Source organism: Salmo salar, chromosome ssa25 (genome assembly GCF_905237065.1).
Source record: "Salmo salar chromosome ssa25, Ssal_v3.1, whole genome shotgun sequence".
Classification (NCBI taxonomy): Eukaryota; Metazoa; Chordata; class Actinopteri; order Salmoniformes; family Salmonidae; genus Salmo; species Salmo salar.
The window spans coordinates 29,429,658-29,439,470 of NC_059466.1; the positions used below are offsets into that span (position 1 = coordinate 29,429,658).

At 40.7% G+C, this 9,813-nt stretch overlaps 1 protein-coding gene across 3 annotated transcripts in view; it reads right to left on the minus strand.

The window, feature by feature from the left end:
• Positions 1 to 8,430, minus strand: part of enox1 (ecto-NOX disulfide-thiol exchanger 1) — a 128,104-nt gene extending 119,674 nt beyond the window's left edge. For 2 of the 3 annotated variants that reach the window (XM_045707660.1, XM_045707659.1), the window contains exon 1: positions 8,013 to 8,429. The gene's annotated coding sequence lies outside the window, so the exon portion shown is untranslated. Of the gene's footprint in view, positions 1 to 8,012 lie in introns of all 3 variants that reach the window. The other variant, XM_045707661.1, reaches the window with a different exon arrangement.
• Between the last annotated feature and the right edge of the window lie 1,383 nt (positions 8,431 to 9,813).

Genomic DNA, 9,813 nt, shown 5'->3' on the forward strand with positions numbered 1-9,813 from the left:
TCTTTACTGATCGGGACGTTTTGCATAAATGCTACACTAACCAAACCTTGGAGTGAACCCAAAACACACAAACATGCACGCACCTATACACACACACTCGCATGCACGCAAACACACATACATACAGTACCATTCAAAAGTTTGGACACACCTACTCATTCAAGTGTTTTTATTTATTTTTACTATTTTCTACATTGTAGAATAATAATGAACACATCAAAACTATGAAATAACACAAATGAAATCATGTAGTAACCAAAAAAGTGTTCAACAAATTAAAATATATTTTATATTTCAGATTGTTCAAAGTAGCCACCCTTTGCCTTGATGACAGCTTTGCACACTCTTGGCATTCTCTCAACCAGCTTCACCTGGAATGCTTTTCCATCATTCTTGAAGGAGTTCCCACATATGCTGAGAACTTATTGGCTGCTTTTCAGACACTCTGCGGTCCAACTCATCCCATTTGGGTTGAGGTTGGGTGATTGTGGAGGCCAGGTCATCTGATACAGCACTCCATCACTCTCCTTCTTGGTCAAATATCCCTTACAAAGCCTGGAGGTGTTGGGTCATTGTCCTGTTGAAAAACAAATCATAGTACCACTAAGCGCAAACTAGATGGGATGGGGTATCACTGCAGAATGCTGTGGTTGCCATGCTGGTTAAGTGTGCCTTGAATTGTAAATAAATCACAGACAGTGTCACCAGCAAAGCACCCCCACACCATCACACCTTCTCCTCCATGTTTCATGGTGGGAACCACACATGCTGAGATCATCCGTTCACCTACTCTGCGTCTCACAAAGACACGGTGGTTGGAACCAAAATTCAAAAATTTGGACTCATCAGACCAAAGGACATATTTCCACCGGTCTAATGTCCATTGCGCGTGTTTCTTGGCCCAAGCAAGTTTCTTCTTATTATTGGTGTCCTTTAGTAGTGGTTTCTTTGCACCAATTCGACCATGAAGGCCTGATTCACGCCGTCTCCTCTGAACAGTTGATGTTGAGATGTGTCTGTTACTTGAACTCTGTAAGGCATTTATTTGGGCTGCAATTTCTGAGGCTGGTAACTCTAATGAACTTATCCTCTGCAGCAGAAGTAACTTTGGGTTTTCCTTTCCTGTGGCGGTCCTCATGAGAGCCAGTTTCATCATAGCGCTTCATGGTTTTTGCAACTGCACTTGAAGAAACTTGACTGACCTTCATGTCTTAAAGTAATGATGGACTGTCATTTCTCTTTGCTTATTTGAGCAGTTCTTGCCACAATATGGACTTGGTCTTTTACCAAATAGGGCTATCTTCTGTATACAACCCTTACCTTGTCACAACACAACTGATTGGCACAAACGCATTAAGAAGGAAAGAAATTCCACAAATGAACTTTTAACAAGGTACACCTGTTAATTGAAATGCATTCCAGGTGACTACCTCATGAAGCTGGTTGAGGGAATGCCACGAGTGTGCAAAAGTGTCATCAAGGCAAAGGGTAGATAAAATATATTTTGATTTGTTTAACACTTTTTTTGGTTACTACATCATTCCATATGTGTTATTTCATAGTTTTTATGTCTTCACTATTATTCTACAATGTAGAAAATAGTAAAAAATAAAAACCCTTGAAAGAGTAGGTGTTCTAAAACTTTTGACTGGTACTGTACATGCACACACATACAACTTTGAGTTATCCCAACAGTGTGATACCCTCAGATGCGCTGCGGTATCTATGGCAGTCCCTGTCTAGCCAGTAGAGAGTGAACACAGGACAACTAAGGTCCTTTCTTTAATTAACTGAAAATGTAGTCCACTGTATTCATGGTACTTATTCTGTCCAACAACTTGTGAAATATTTCTAAACATCTTCCATACTAATAACACTACCACATACCAGTAAAACCATTTCAAACCCTCATCGCTCCCTCTTTCTAACAACAAAATGCATGCCTTGAAGATAGAAATGTTAAAAACATCTGGGACTGAATGTTCTTATAAGGATTCCCACAGAACAACCCAGAATATTGTATTTCTATTTCTAGCAAAGAATCAAAGGGAGAGAAAAAACAGCACCAAGGCTAATCTGACTGGTGAAATAGATGTGTGTGCAACACCCAAGATGAATGTTACATAGATACGCATCAAACCACACTCATGATGGCTTCTGCTGTAGCATAAGATGACCACAGGGGGAGTGTGTGTGTGTGTGTGTGTGTGTGTGTGTGTGTGTGTGTGTGTGTGTGTGTGTGTCCTGGAGGATGACTGTGAGAGAGGAAGCACATCACCTAACGGTAGTTGATAGAGGAGGGAGATGAGCAGTCCCCTATCTCCTAACATCTGTCTGTTTCCAACAGTCGTTCTCTATTCTTCTCCAGTACGAGGAAGAGCAAGACTCCGGTCCTTATCTACGAAACCCCTGTTTAACCCCTCTAATATGTCACATACACACAGTGAGTGCAGATGCACTATCGAGAGCATCTTGACCGGCTGCATCACTGCCTGGTTTGTCAACTGCACCACCCTCGACCGCAAGGCTCTACTGAGGGAGGTGTGAATGGCCCACCACAATCACTGGGGGCGAGCTCCCAGCTATTCAGGACATTCATACCAGGCGGTGTCTGAGGAAGACCCAAAATGTTTTAATTCTGGTACTGGTACTGGCACTGTTTGTAGCTTGCATTATTGTGTTTTTATTATTTCTCGTGTTTTCTTACTTCATATTTTTTCTTCTTAACTTGATATTGAATATGGCATTATTGGGAAAGAGCTTGCAAGTAAGCATTTCACTATACTGATGTACACCTGCTGTATCCTGTGCACGTGACAAAAAAAGATTTAAACTTTAAACACTGCATGCACACACACCTCTCTCCAAAGACAAATGAACACAGTCCAGGCATTGGTGCACTTACTGAAACAGGAAAGCATGACTCACAAAACACACCACACACAAACACACACATACAAACAGCCAGCCAGACCCTAGCCTAGTTAAAGGACTTAAATATCACGGGAGAAGTGGAAAATTACGCCTCAAAAGATCCGCCTCAGTCTTTTGCCACAGTATTCTCTCCATTTTAAAGGAAAATAGGATTTAAACCGGATTGAAAAGGCACTGTGCTAGACCACAGCCAATTAACTATAACTGCTCTACTCTACAGAAATAACTGCTCTCTACAGAAATAACTGCTCTACTCCACAGAAATAACTGCTCTACTCTACATAAATAACTGGTCTAATCTACAGAAATAACTACTCTGCTCTACAGAAATAACTACTCTACAGAAATAACTGCTCTACTCCACAGAAATAACTGCTCTACTCTACATAAATAACTGGTCTAATCTACAGAAATAACTACTCTGCTCTACAGAAATAACTACTCTACAGAAATAACTGCTCTACTCCACAGAAATAACTGCTCTACTCTACATAAATAACTGGTCTAATCTACAGAAATAACTGCTCTACTCTACATAAATAACTGCTCTACTCTACAGAAATAACGGCTCTACTCTACAGAAATAACTGCTCTACTCAACAGAAATAACTGCTCTACTCTACAGAAATAACTGCTCTACTCTACAGAAATAACAGCTCTACTCTACAGAAATAACTGCTCTACTCTACAGAAATAACTGCTCTACTCTACAGAAATAACTGGTCTAATCTACAGAAATAACTGCTCTAATCTACAGAAATAACTGCTCTATTCTACAGAAATAACTATTCTACAGAAATAACTGCTCTATTCTACAGAAATAACTATTCTACAGAAATAACTGCTCTATTCTACAGAAATAACTGCTCTAATCTACAGAAATAACTATTCTACAGAAATAACTGCTCTATTCTACAGAAATAACTATTCTACAGAAATAACTGCTCTATTCTACAGAAATAACTATTCTACAGAAATAACTGCTCTATTCTACAGAAATAACTATTCTACAGAAATAACTGCTCTATTCTACAGAAATAACTATTCTACAGAAATAACTGCTCTATTCTACAGAAATAACTGGTCTAATCTACAGAAATAACTGCTCTATTCTACAGAAATAACTATTCTACAGAAATAACTGCTCTACTCTACAGAAATAAAAAGAACTTCAACCAAAGGAAAATGTGACTGAGCTAATATATGGAATTGTTTTAAGATAGTCATACCACAGATCATTTAGCTATTTCATTTTGAATTTTAGGACCCCTATAGGTATCAAAAAATATATCCACTAATTATTTGATAAAATATTGAATTTGGGCCTTACTACTAAAGCCCATAGAAACACATTCATACATGGAAAAACAGACCCCCCAAAAAATCACGAGGAATAAGGTTTTGAAGTGTCTGTCCTATATCTAGGAGATCTAAGAAAGCTCAGGAAATATTTATGTTTTCTGGACACATATTTAACCTATTTTTTTGTTGAAACAAATCTACCTCCATAATTCCGTTCATTTTTTAAACCGGTACCGGGTTACCTTCAGAGGAGTCCTGTGACAGATGTGGGGGTCGTAGAGCAAAACGGAGAACACTATCATGTTCCTGAGAGTCTCATTTTTCCATAGAGGTCATATTAGTAGGCCAAACCGTTCGGAGGCTACAGATGTTTTTGTGAGAAGTCCGATTTTTGGAATGTCTCCTGGCCTGATAAACAGTGCTGTTGCGCTGCCACTTTCCACAGCAGATGCGGACGGCCGACATAGCCAAAACATTGTTTTATATCTTTAGCTTAAACTGACAGATTTGAATGGGGATTTTTGTATTATGTTCATTAAATTGATTCACGGGTGCATCAATATATTTCATGAACATGCATACCGTGTCAATACTGAAGTCCCTCTTTTACAGATATAAAAAAGGATCATGTTAGAGAGATGAAAGACAGATTACATTTCTGTTTCAACACACACACACACACACTCACACACTCACACACAGAAGACGAAAACACCCTGATAGGTGGATAGCTGGGAGAACTAACCCCCACTGCCTTAAAAGCCTCAAGAGGGAAATTGTCTCTTTCTCTCTCTCTCACTGTCTCTCTTTTTTCTCTCCCTCTGCCTCGCTCTTTCTCTATCCTTTTCTCTCTTTCCCATTCTCTCTCCCTCTTTCTCCTGTTCAGAGAGGCAGGCGGGCAGAGAGGCAGCTAATTGTATTTCCTGCCTGTTCTTCCATGGGCTTCAATCCCAATTAGATATGCCTGGTCTGATCTGCTGCCAAGCCTCAGCTTGACTAACTGGGTTCAGCTCTCACACACACAGGCAAGCAATCAGGCACACACACACACGGACAGACTCCATCACACAGGCCATCTCGGAGTGGTCACACATGAGATTCTCCCACCACCGTGTGAGACAGCCAGGGAGGAAACAGCAGCCAGAGCCCTGAGGGAATGAAACACTGTGACTGAAAAGCTTTCTAATTCAATAAGGACCACTGTGGGTGTGGGTGTGCGTCCGTGTGTGGAGTGGAGAGGCATGCCATGGCTAACACCCTCATCATCCCCTCCTTAGGCTCTGCATTGTCCATCTCCATCCCACTCCATATCAATAGCAAGATACCGACATACAGCTAACACACACACACAGCAGCTGTGTATTCTGTCCCGTTAAAACTCACAGTTTGTGTTTGACTACAGTACCCAGCTGTTAGTGTTACTAGAAAACAAGATGAGAGAGGAGCAGGTCTAATTCCCTTGGCCTGGGGATCGATGGCAAACACAGCTGGTGTTTATTTTAAACACAAATCCTGAATCAGGTCTGCCTGTACTTGTAGACTGATTATGTATTGAACCAATTTAAAGGAGCAGAACCAGGCTATAATGTAACAGCTCATCAGTAACTGCCACAGTAATCAGTGCCAGTGGTTGTGTGTGTGAGGAGCGGTGTCGGGTCAGTAGAGGCAGAGCTGTGTTTGTGTGTACAACATGAATAGCAGTGTAATCCTGTTAACTCCATGGTGGGTTTTATATTATACCATAAATACAGCATGGTACAGTCACTATACTCATTCAATAAAGAGAGGTGTGAATGTAAAAAAATTGACACAACAATCTCCCTTTCTACTCCCTCAGTCTCTCTTCCCATCTCTCTCTCAATCTCTCTCTCTCTCTGATCAGTGGTGATTGTTTTAAGGGTTGAAGCTGTTGTTTACAGACTTCAGTTCTGTTCTCTGAACTTATATGTTTCCCCCCAAAAAACAATGCCCCCTGGGAAATATGGTTGTTGCTGTTATGGTGTAAAATGAATCCCTGTTTCTTCGCTCCTGTTTTTTCTCCCTTCGTTCCCTCTCTCCCCTCCTTTCTCTCTCTCTTCCAATCTGTGAGTAAATATTTAGTTGTCTGAATCACGTTAATGTAACATCACTCACAGACCTTCAGTAGAGGATGTTTGATGGCTCAGTGAAATGATAAGACCTTCTCTGCTTTCATAATTCACCCATCTATTTAGACATATTGCAATAATAATAATATTATCTGAAATTACTCTGTAATCAAACATTGCATTTTGTCTTTAATAAATATCATTGAAACTGTTCACAGCCATATTGCAGCCTGCAACACTTCAATTATTGGTAGGACATTTTTACTTGCTTTTTCAATTAAGACTAGCTCAACCACCAGACCCTACACTCTCCCTCTACTGTATTTCTCAGTGGAAAATGTGTTTTTCTATTCAACAGCATGTCTATATCTATGACTAGAATATAGACTTCAAGCTCACACCTTTCCATCAGTCCTTCGTTATCAGCTGCACTGGCTTCATGCTAATTGCCTTCATTAGATGCCACACCTAACATAATAGAAGCTATAGAGGAATCAAACAGACAGACATAGCTACAGCGGGGCTAACTAAAGATATGGAATAAGATGTTACTTAAACAAGGCTCTTAGTAGAGGTTCCATTACGCAAATGACAATTTCTATAATTAATGCTGAGTTATATTCACTACATTCAGCCTACATACAGAACTATGAGCGTCACCAATCTAACCACAGTAATGTTCTCCCAAGGATCCACCCCACCATTCTCTCTCCGCTCTCCATGGTGCTGAACCGGTTGCCCAGGTGACGTATGATCAAGTGCATCCGCCAGGCAGCGAGCTGTTGTGTTTGACTCACCGTCACCACAGCAGAGCAAAGCATCGCTGACTGCCAGTATTCACTTTAACATCCACTTTCTCTCAAGCACGCCATTCTCAAGTAGGCTAGCTATTCATTCATTGACAAACAAATACTATATGCGAACTGAAAATAGAGGCTGATTTGAACCCAGAAAGACCAGACATTTAGCCAACAATTTTCTATCTTCCTGTTTTTGAAAACAGAAGTAGCCTATTCAGAATAGGGGATTTGATCTAAACAGTGGCAACTAACTTCTTTGTAAAACAATGCCGTTTGAAATGGGTCTACGTTGAATAGTAGGCAATTAGGAATTGATGCTTGTGTTTCCATCAACTTGCGTACCCTTTATCAAGTCTGTATTTTATATAGGCTAACTGAATAGAATAATATTCACGTATCTAAATCAATTTAAAAAAAAACGTTTTCAATCAACAAATACATAGCCTGGAATAAATGGAAACATTCAACATGTCTGATATGGCATGACACAATTCTATTAGGGTGCTCGAGGCATTATCTCTCTCTCTATCAGTTTATCTCAATACATAATTACACCACATCTAGCATGTCCAGCTATTAATATCTCAATAGGTTATTAATGGAAGTAGCCTTGCAGTGATGGGGAAAAGAGGTGAAACCGCTGCCTTCAAATGAAGAGGGATTACCAGCAAGCGAAACCTCTCGTTGGATAGCCTGTCTACCAAATCAAATCAAATGTATTTATAAAGCCCTTTTACATCAGCTGATGTCAGAAAGTGCTATACAGAAACCCAGCATAAAATCCCAAACAGCAAGCAATGCAGATGTAGCACAATCACACAATGTCAGAAACAGAAATCGCCGCGCATAAAACAGGGGAATTTCACAAGGAAACCAGCCTGTTTCTTACCGTTTTAAGTTTTCAGGGATTATGGAGGAGAAGAATGACGGATGCAAAGCCACTGTCAACCCTCTTCTCTCTCTCTCCTCCCGCGAGCTCTCTGGCGCATCTCACGGAGGAGTGGTGGGGACACCCTGCGAGCCCCTGTTTCCTACTGTCCACCGGATAAAAACACCGAGTTGGGCGCGCGCCATCTACGGTTCGCTGTGCAAGACTCGACAGGCGGGTTCACTGCCTCTGAAACTAGCAAGGACGTTTTCTGTTGCGGAAAATCGGTTTACAGCCAGGGAACAGAAAAGGGAAAAGGAAAGCTGCGGTCGCTTGGCTTAAAAAAGTCCGTCGGATAGATGATGCATAACGTATAGTGATGTATAACAGATAGCTGCAGATAATGCAGCAGCCAAATCGATCTTCTTCCTGAGGCTTCCCATCAGATACTTTACAGTGCGCTCTGTGTTTATCATAATTAGATAATAGGCCTACCGACGTTAATCTGGCCACTGGAGACTTAGATCTCTCTACACAATGACATATTTACATCATTATTTGTATTAGTTTAAAACATTTTTTTAAAAATCATTTTGCAGACTTATCCAGAGCGATTTACAGGATCAATTACAGTTGAAGTCGGAAGTTTACATACACTTAGGATGGAGTCATTAAAACTCGTTTTTCAACCACTCAACAAATTTCTTGTTAACAAACTATAGTTTTGGCAAGTTGGTTAGGACATCTACTTTGTGCATGACACAAGTAATTTTTCCAACAATTGTTTACAGACTGATTATTTCACTTATAACCTACTGTATCAGAATTCCAGTGGGTCAGAAGTTTACATACACTAAGTTGACTGTGCCTTTAAACAGCTTGGAAAATTCCAGAAAATGATGTCATGGCTTTAGAAGCTTCTGATAGGCTAGTTGACGTCATTTGAGTCAATTGGAGGTGTACCTGTGGATGTATTTCAAGGCCTACCTTCAAACTCAGTGCCTCTTTGCTTGACATAATAGGAAAATCAAAAGAAATCAGCCAAGACCTCAGAAAAAATTGTAGACCTCCACAAGTCTGGTTCATCCTTGGGAGCAATTTCCAAATGCCTGAAGGTACCACGTTCATATGTACAAACAATAGTACGCAAGTATAACACCATGGGACCACGCAGCCATCATACCGCTCAGGAAGGAGATGCATTCTGTCTCCTAGAGATGAACGTACTTTGGTGCAAAAAGTGCAAGTCAATCCCAGAACAACAGCAAAGGACCTTGTGAAGATGCTGGAGGAAACAGGTACAAAAGTATCTATATACACAGTAAAATGAGTCCTATATCGACATAACCTGAAAGGCCGCACAGCAAGGAAGAAGCCACTGCTCCAAAACCGCCATTAAAAATCCAGACTACGGTTTGCAACTGCACACGGGGACAAAGATTGTACTTTTTGGAGAAATGTCCTCTGGTCTGATGAAACAAAAATAGAACTGTTTGGCCATAATGACCATCATTATGTTTGGAGGAAAAAGGGGGACGCTTGCAAGCCGAAGAACACCATCCCAACCATGAAGCACGGGGGTGGCAGCATCATGTTGTGGGGGTGCTTTGCTGCAGGAGTGACTGGTGCACTTCACAAAATAGATGGCATCATGAGGAAAGGAAAATTATGTGGATATATTGAAGCAACATCTCAAGACATCAGTCAGGAAGTTAAAGCTTGGTCGCAAATGGGTCTTCCAAATGGACAATGACCCCAAGCACACTTCCAAAGTTGTGGCAAAATGGCTTAAGGACAACGAAGTCAAGGTATTGGGGTGGCC